Source organism: Barbus barbus (assembly GCF_936440315.1).
Source record: "Barbus barbus genome assembly, chromosome: 34".
In the NCBI taxonomy this organism is placed as follows: Eukaryota; Metazoa; Chordata; class Actinopteri; order Cypriniformes; family Cyprinidae; genus Barbus; species Barbus barbus.
The window spans coordinates 24156884-24165599 of NC_136762.1; the positions used below are offsets into that span (position 1 = coordinate 24156884).

Below are 8716 nucleotides of genomic sequence, written 5' to 3' on the forward strand. Positions count from 1 at the left end.
TATAGAAGATCGCTGGAGACTTGAGGAAAAGTAAAGGAGATCACTGGAGACTTGATGGAGAGTAGAGGAGATCGCTGGAGACTTGAGGAAAAGTAAAGGAGATCACTGGAGACTTGATGGAGAGTAGAGGAGATCGCTGGAGACTTGAAAGCGAGTATAGAAGATCGCTGGAGACTTGAAGGAGAGTATAGAAGGTCGCTGGAGACTTGAAGGAGAGTATAGAAGATCGCTGGAGACTTGAAGGAGAGTATTATAAGATCACTGGAGACTTGAAGGAGAGTATTATAAGATCGCTGGAGACTTGAAAGTGAGTATAGAAGGTCGCTGGAGGCTTGAAGGAGAGTATTATAAGATCACTGGAGACTTGAAGGACAGTATTATAAGATCGCTGGAGACTTGAAAGTGAGTATAGAAGATCACTGGAGACTTGAAGGACAGTATTATAAGATCGCTGGAGACTTGAAAGACAGTATTATAAGATCACTGGAACTTGAAGGACAGTATTATAAGATCGCTGAAGACTTGAAGGACAGTATTATAAGATCACTGGAACTTGAAGGACAGTATTATAAGATCGCTGGAGACTTGAAGGAGAGTATAGAAGATCACTGGAGACTTGAAGGACAGTATTATAAGATCGCTGGAGACTTGAAAGTGAGTATGGTCCAAACCATACTTAGTCCAAATGGCATGAGACTTTGTACACCTGTCAACACTTTCTAGGTCTACAAACAAAAAAAAATATTGGAATGATATCTGTTTTTATGTCAGTATGAAAAAAAAGGCACACTCATGTTGTCCAGAGACCCCGCCTAGAAAACGGATAAAATTCATCCTCAAAATCAGAAAAAAACTGAGAATAGACATAGAGAGAAATTAAGTGGCATACTTCAAAACATCCACAATGCAAAATGATCATGCTCGCACACACACACACACACACACACACACAGAAGCAAACCCCAGGAAGAAGATGAGATGCTACCTCTGTTCCGTTGTACAAGATTGGAAATCATAATGTAACTATTGAAAAAAATATTTTTTTTTACTACAAAACATGTTAAACTTTGACAAAAAATTATTTGTATTGTTATAATTGTGATTTTATAATATTTAAATTAATTGTATAAATTTAAAAAAATATCATCAATCCTCCAAAAACTGCACAGATGTGGAGTAAAAAGATGAATAAACTGACTAAAAATATATTTGTTAAAAAAAAACAACAACATTATTTTGTTACAAAATTACATTTTGTTGCCTGGGGTCTCTGGAGACTCCAAACCATATGAGTGTAATTCCAAATGAACCGTGCACAAGGGTTAAAGACATGAAGCTTAATTTCAAGATGATGCGTGGTTAAGCTTTTCATTTCAGTACAACATAGAGCAACAGAGGCTATTTATTGTATTATTCATTGTATATTCAAATCAATTTCTGTTACTAATTTTGTTTAATACGTTCTGTTACTAATACATGTTTAATAATTCCTGAATAATTATGTATCTTACATAAAGAATTTGGCTATATTTTGTGTTGGATGAGTTAATGTTACATTACCTGTGTCGGCAGTGCGCAGCAGACCCCCCCCAAACGATTTAAATATATTGCTTATCCTGCCCAAAAAGACCATAAACATTTTCGAACACTTTTGGTCTTTTTCATGTGGCGTGTCTTTTCTTGGCTTAAATTGAGCAGCTGCTTAATTGATATTAATTTGTTGTGCATGCTTGTGTGATATGTCTTAAAATAAGATGACCTTAGGATGGGAGTAATTAATTTATGACCATAGATGCGAGAGAAAATATTAATGCATGCTTTAAATGTATTACACAACCTTTCCCTCCAAAATTAAAAACAGAGTAGCAGATTAATGGTGCCTCTCCAGAATATGATTTAATAAATAGTACTTTTGCCACAAGTTACACTTCATGCTATTCAACAGCATGACTGTGCAAGGAGTTTCATCTTTGTGTGTTCAGTTTAATCCAAAGTGTTGTGTATTTACTGTTAACATTTATTGTTACACCTTGTGAGATTATTTTCTAAATGTACAGATTATGTATCATATATATATATATGCGCGTCTGAAAAGTCTCCCATTTGATGTGGTCGTAAAGACTTTCTGCGTCTAAATAAACACAATTATTATCAAGAAAAAAAAGAGACAGAAGCAGCAGTTGTGAGTGGGGTGGCCACCCCTAACTCCGCCCCAGCGTTAAATATTTTTTAACACCATTAACTGGAAAAATGAATCGCCAGCAAAAAATTCAAGTGCTAATTTTGACCGCACTAGTTGCTTTATGTTGCTTTATTGCTCCTGGACATTTTCCTTACCCCCACTGACCATCGACAGCTCGACTGTGGAGAGAGTCAGCAGCACTAAATTCCTGGGGGTGCACATCACAGAGGATCTCACCTGGACCACCAACACCATGTCACTCTCCAAAAAGGCACAACAGCGCCTACATTTTCTCCGCCGGCTGAAAAGAGCAAGTCACCCTCCACCCATCCTCACCACATTCTACAGAGGCACCATTGAGAGTGTGTTGACCAGCTGCATCACTGTCTGGTATGGGAACTGTAGTGCTGCTGACCGCAAGACCCTCCAGCGAACAGTGAACACAGCTGCAAAGATCATCGGTGCCCCTCTCCCCTCCATCCTGGACATTTTCCTTACATGATGCTCCAGCAAAACCAACAGCATCGTGAAGGACTCCACCCATCCCTCCCACAGTCTCTTCCAGCTCCTACCATCAGGAAGACAGTACCGGAGCATCAGAGCTCGCTCCGCCAGACTGCTCAACAGCTTCTTCCCCCAGGCTGTGAGAGCCCTGAACTCAAATCACCCCGCCCAGGTCTCAAGATTTGCTGAGCAACTTTGGTTATAAAGGACACGTGCACATCTGGCATCCGCAGATTTTGCTTTTGGATCCCGTTCTTCACAGAACTCAGTTTCTGGACCTCAAGAGAGTTCCTGACTTCTTCAAATTTACAGTTTTGATCTGGAGGTAATGAAACATCATTTATAAAATATGACATGGCGAGGTCATGTGACCCGCTAAATGCTACTATTAGACACTTTTGGTTGCATAGTAAATTACTCCTAGGTAAAAAAAAAAAATTGCTAATATAGTATAGATTATATGTTCAGAAATTTACTTTAATGTAACTACTAAGAAGTGTCTGCAACCAACTGATGCTTTGATTGCTAAAGTCTCAAAAATGATACGGTTTGTTTCTCTGTCCAGCGCAAACTGGAGCGCGAGTGGGTGTTGAGCGTGTTGGAGGAAGGGTCCGGGACAAGCACTGCTATGAGATCTGTGATCAGACCCTGCTGGGTTTCGCGAGCACACCACTCTGTGATCAGGCCTCTCAGGTGCACTCGGAGCATTTGACCCAAAATCTGTCTCTGTTTTTGTTTAAATGTGGTGTTAGTGAGCAAAGCAACATAATGTAGGTTAAATTAAACTCTAATGTGCTTCCATTATCTTCAGATGTCCGTGTAAGCGTGCCCTTTCCTGGTCTAAATAGGATGCACATGAGAATTTTAACTACATGCACAATACAATGAGATCTAACAATGTAAAAAGTAATTGGTAAAACTTTAGTATAGGGACCAATTCTCACTATTAACTAGTTGCTTATTAGCGTGCCTATTATTAACATATTGGCTGTTTATTAGTGCTTGTAAAGCACATATTCTGCATGACCATATTCTACATCCTTAATCTACATCCGTCCCAGTACCTATTAATAAGCAGTAAATTACAAGTTTATTGAGGCAAAAGTCATAGTTAATGGTTTGATAATTGTGAGAATTGGACCTTAAATTAAAGGTGGGACCAAATAATTTTATATCAACTTTTTTTTCTTGACGATTTGAAAACCCTTATCCTTTGTATTGTAATAAATGTAATGCTTTTTTGATTTTTAAATGTTTAATATCCTAAATTTTATTTCCAGATTTGTTTGATTTTTAGTCCAGACAAATAAACAAGTAAATAAATTAACAAAGAGAAATTTTAAAATGAAGTTCTTAAAAGTGTAACCTTTACTAGTCTAAATAGACTAATTTAGAGAATTTTAAGTAGTTGCAGAATACAATGAGCTCTAAAAATGTAAAAATTATTTACATAAATATTTTTTTCTTGATTAGGGCACAATTCAAATTTTTTTTTGTTCCAATATCTTAAAATGCATTTGAATGAGGAAGAACTTGTAAAAATGTAAAAGTGTAACCTTTACTGGTCTAAATAGGTTGCACCTGAGAATTTTGAGAACTTGCAGAATACAGTGAGCTCTACAAATCCTTAATATTTTTGTGTTTTAAAATGTTTAATATCCTAAACTTTTTTCCCCCAGACATAGATTAAAACCCTAAAATTCCAAATTCTTTAAAAGATTCCCTAAAGAAAGTAGGGTACACGTTTCCTAATTGTCACAGATAGTATTATACCTATATATTAGGGGTTAATATGGCTTGAAATCCATCGAAAGCTGTTGATTTGACAGAATTGTCTGCTCTGCTGTTCCAGATTCAGATTGTGAATGTTCTGCAGCAGACCGCTCATGTTAACAAAGCAGCTTACAACCTCACGAAAGAACATGGAGTCTTAACATGGATAATACAGCTAATAGACAAGAGGTGAGGTGTGGATGTTGCTTAACAGGATGCCTTACCTTAATCTAAGCACTGGCGTGTGCCATTCTTCATTGGGCCCCTGCAGCAACTGATTGTATTTGTTTCCTGTAGGTTTTTTGACAGCAAGTTGTTGAGTTCAGTCATTGAGCTGCTTCATGCTCTGTGGTTCACTAATTTGGGTAATAAAGAAAGTAAACCAGAAGCAAACAGCACTGCATTAGAGCGGCCACAGACTTCAGGCAAATGTCTTCCTCTGCCAGCCATCAATGAGTTTCTGTGCACGCTGCTACTAGGACAATATTTGGTTGAGATACAACTATTTGAAAATCTGGAATCTGAGGGTGCAAAAAACTCAAAATATTGAGAAAATCTCCTTTAAAGTTGTCCAAATGAAGTTCTTAGCAATGCATATTACTAATCAAAAAATCTGTTTTAATATATTTATGGTAGGAAATTTACAAAATATATTCATGGAACATGATCTTTACTTAATATCCTAATGATTTTTGGCATAAAAGAAAAATGAATAATTTTGACCCACACAATGTGTTTTTGGCTATTGCTACAAATATACCCCAGCGACTCAAGACTGCTTTTGTGCTCCAGGGTCACATATTAGTTTTTCACAACCATTTTCCACTTTCTCTTTGAACCTTAGAACAGGGGTTAGATGTGAAATATATACTTGAAGTACTGACATTACCTTGAAGTACCTGACTTTTTTTTTTTAGTAATTTAGCAACACGTTCATGTTCACGGTTCTATGATTCACGGTTCCCAGTCTTTGTTTAGTGAGTGTTAATTTGATTTTAATATGAAGATTGTAAGTTCATGTTTGTTTTGATTCATTGCGCAGCCCCTTTTGTTTATTTTAACGTTACATTTGATTGAATTAATTACTAAATGCCCATTCACACCAAGGACGAAACTATAAAGGTTACGATAAAGATATAGTTAAATAAATCGTTCACACCACAGACACACCACAGCTATAACGATAAAGGCACAGAGAAACAAAGTTGGAATCACTTTCAGAACAATATTAACAATAAAAACATTGACAGCCAATCAGAATCCATCCTGCTATAAGGAGCTTGAGAATTTAAAGTGGCAGACAAGTGTGCGCTGAGAATAAACAGACGTTATCGTTCTTGGTGTGAACGGGGCTTAACTCATGTCATAAATCCCCTTCAACATCATCTCTTGCGAAGCCTAAATTACATTATGATAGATTCGTAAAGCAATCAATGCTGAAATGTCCAGCGCTCTCTCTCCACCCTCAATACCACGACTGAGGTGCCCTTGAGCAAGGCACCGAACCCCCAACTGCTCCCCGGGCGCTGCAGCATAAATGGCTGCCCACTGCTCCGGGTGTGTGTTCACTGCTGTGTGTGTGTGTGCACGTTGGATGGGTTAAATGCAGAGCACGAATTCCGAGTATGGGTCACCATACTTGGCTGAATGTCACTTCACTCACTTAATGTGGGATGTTAGACAGGACATGCAGAGCCGTAGGTGCTACACACAGTGAGCAACAGTGCAACTCAAACTGATATTCCAGCTTCAGTACAGCTTAAAGGCATGGTTTACCAATAACAATTCTGTCATGATCTATTCACCGTCACGTCATTCCAGAACTATATGACTTTATTTCCTGACAAATATTCAAGTGTCCATGTTTTGTACGTGTGTGGCATAATGTTGATTACCTTAAAAATTAATTTTAATTTTCTTTAAGAAAAAAGTTGCAATGAAGCACTTACAATGAAAGTGAATGGGGTAAAATTTTAAATATTGAAATGCTCAATAGTATAAACACAGAACTTCAACAATATGTGTTAACCTGATTTAGTGTGAAACTCTTCATTTTCTGTGTGAAGTTACTTCTAAATTTAGAAACTGTCGCCGTGACAGTTGTATAAATGCTAAAATGACAGTAAAATAAAGCAATAAGTCCCAAGAAGCTGTGGTTTACAGTGAATTTATAACAGGGGCGTTGTTTTAGACCGCCTTAGCTGTTATAAATTCACTGTAAACCACGGCTGGGGCTTATTGTTTTTATAAAACGGTTATTCCATATACGTAGTAAGGTTTCACAAAATAAATCGGAGCAAATAAATCTATCCATCTGTCTGTCTGTGTGTTTATACACACACACACACACACACACACACACACACACATATAGTTATTTATTTTTATTGAAGAACTGACTGCCAGAAAATATTTATTCTTTTAGCATTCCTGTTTCTTTTTGTTTAGTTCATCCCTATGCACTGGATAAAATTGACAGTAAAGACATTTATATTGTTACATAAGATTTCTTTGAAATAAATGCTGTTATTTTGAACTTTCTGTTCATCAAAAAGCATAATCTGACACTGAAGACTGGAGTAATGCCTGCTGGGAATTCAGCTTTGGAATTACAAAATAAATAAAACATTAAAATATATTAACATAAGCATGTGTTATTTTAACTTGTAGTTATATTTCACAATATACCGTTTTTTTCTGTAGTTTTAATCAAAAACAATGCAGCCTTGGTGAAATGATCAGATGAAAACCATGCCAAAATCTAGAATATATTCTCATTACATATATATGTAGTTAATATTCAGTGATTTTGGTATGAAATAAGTTTTAATTTCAGAAATGTTAATAATTTTTCATGAATAAACCCACACATTCATCATGATATTGTGGTTTAATGGCAGATACTCAGCAGTCACAGATTCTACGGTCTCTGTTGAAATTAAATATGAAATAGATCATCAGGGTTTAGTTTCTTGAAGTTGCTTCTTATTTCTATCTGAGGAGATCCGTAGCTTTTCATCAATGGCAACCCAGATGTTTCGACACGAGGCCTCCTACATGAACAAACGAAAATTAATATCCACTGCATAAAATATTTGTTCTTTTCTTAATCATTAATGTCCCAATGACTATCTAGAAGCCTTTTTAATCAATTAGCTGAGTTTTATGATCTCTATAGATTAAACAAGGATAGTTGGTTATATAAAAATAACACATTTTTTACACCGTGACAGGAAAAAATAAACACATTTTCATGCTTACCTCGGAAGTTGCCTTGAGTGTGATATAAACGACAAAATCAAGAAGAAAAAACCTATAAATGCTGCTAGAATGATCCAGAATATTATGACAATTGAATCTAAGACAAAGAAGACAATTAGACATTAGATTATCTGAACTGTGATCAAAAAGAGGATGTTGTACTCACATCTGTTGTACTTCAGTGTACGGGCATTCACGAGGACTGGCTCTATGTAATCTTAGTAGTACTCGTAATCCCACACGTATTCTGATGACTTGCCGGAATTTTTCATTGTCGTTTGATTCTGTGATTCAGTGTGAATCTGAAACCGCAGCAAGAGCCGGACTGATTTTAAGCCCATGAGAAACACAGTGAAGCCACATCCTCTTTTCTGATGAAAACTGCTCACTCATCTTATACAGGTATCTTTCTCTTTAGTTTTAGGTTCAGGCCATCCAAAATTATAAATATTATGTAGGTAATAGGTTGCTTTGAGCCAATCATCTGAGTAGTAAATACCATGTGAGTGATTAATCACTAAAGGCAGCAGATATGGAAATAATTTTAGCAGATATGGAAACAATTACATAAGCAAGTGTAAATAAATAGGCTAAATAAAAGTAAAAAAATAAATATATATATATATATATATATATATTTATTTATTTAGTCATTTAGCAGACGCTTTTATCCAAAGCGACTTACAAATGAGGACATTATATATTATATTAATATATATATATATATATATATATATATATACAAATGTTCTTATTTGTTATTTTTCTTTATTATTATTATCATTTCCTGAGAAAGCTGTTTTTGCTGCTATATATAGGCTATATATATATATATATATATATATACAATCATGGCCAAAAATATCGGCACCCTTGGTAAATATGATCAAAGAAGGCTGTGAAAATTAATCTGCATTGTTAATCCTTTTGATCTTTTATTTAAAAAAAATCACAAAAATCTAAACTTTTCATTGGATAATAAAAATTTAAAATGGG

The 8716-nt window shown here is 35.7% G+C and overlaps 1 pseudogene across 1 annotated transcript; it reads right to left on the reverse strand.

Annotated features, from left to right (window-relative positions):
* Positions 1 to 7397: 7397 nt before the first annotated feature.
* On the reverse strand, positions 7398 to 7992 carry LOC306854132 (melanocortin-2 receptor accessory protein-like; annotated as a pseudogene). The gene is made up of 3 exons: positions 7887 to 7992; positions 7721 to 7817; positions 7398 to 7512 (listed from the first exon to the last, which is right to left on the reverse strand). The product of its transcript is annotated as a melanocortin-2 receptor accessory protein-like (transcript).
* Between the last annotated feature and the right edge of the window lie 724 nt (positions 7993 to 8716).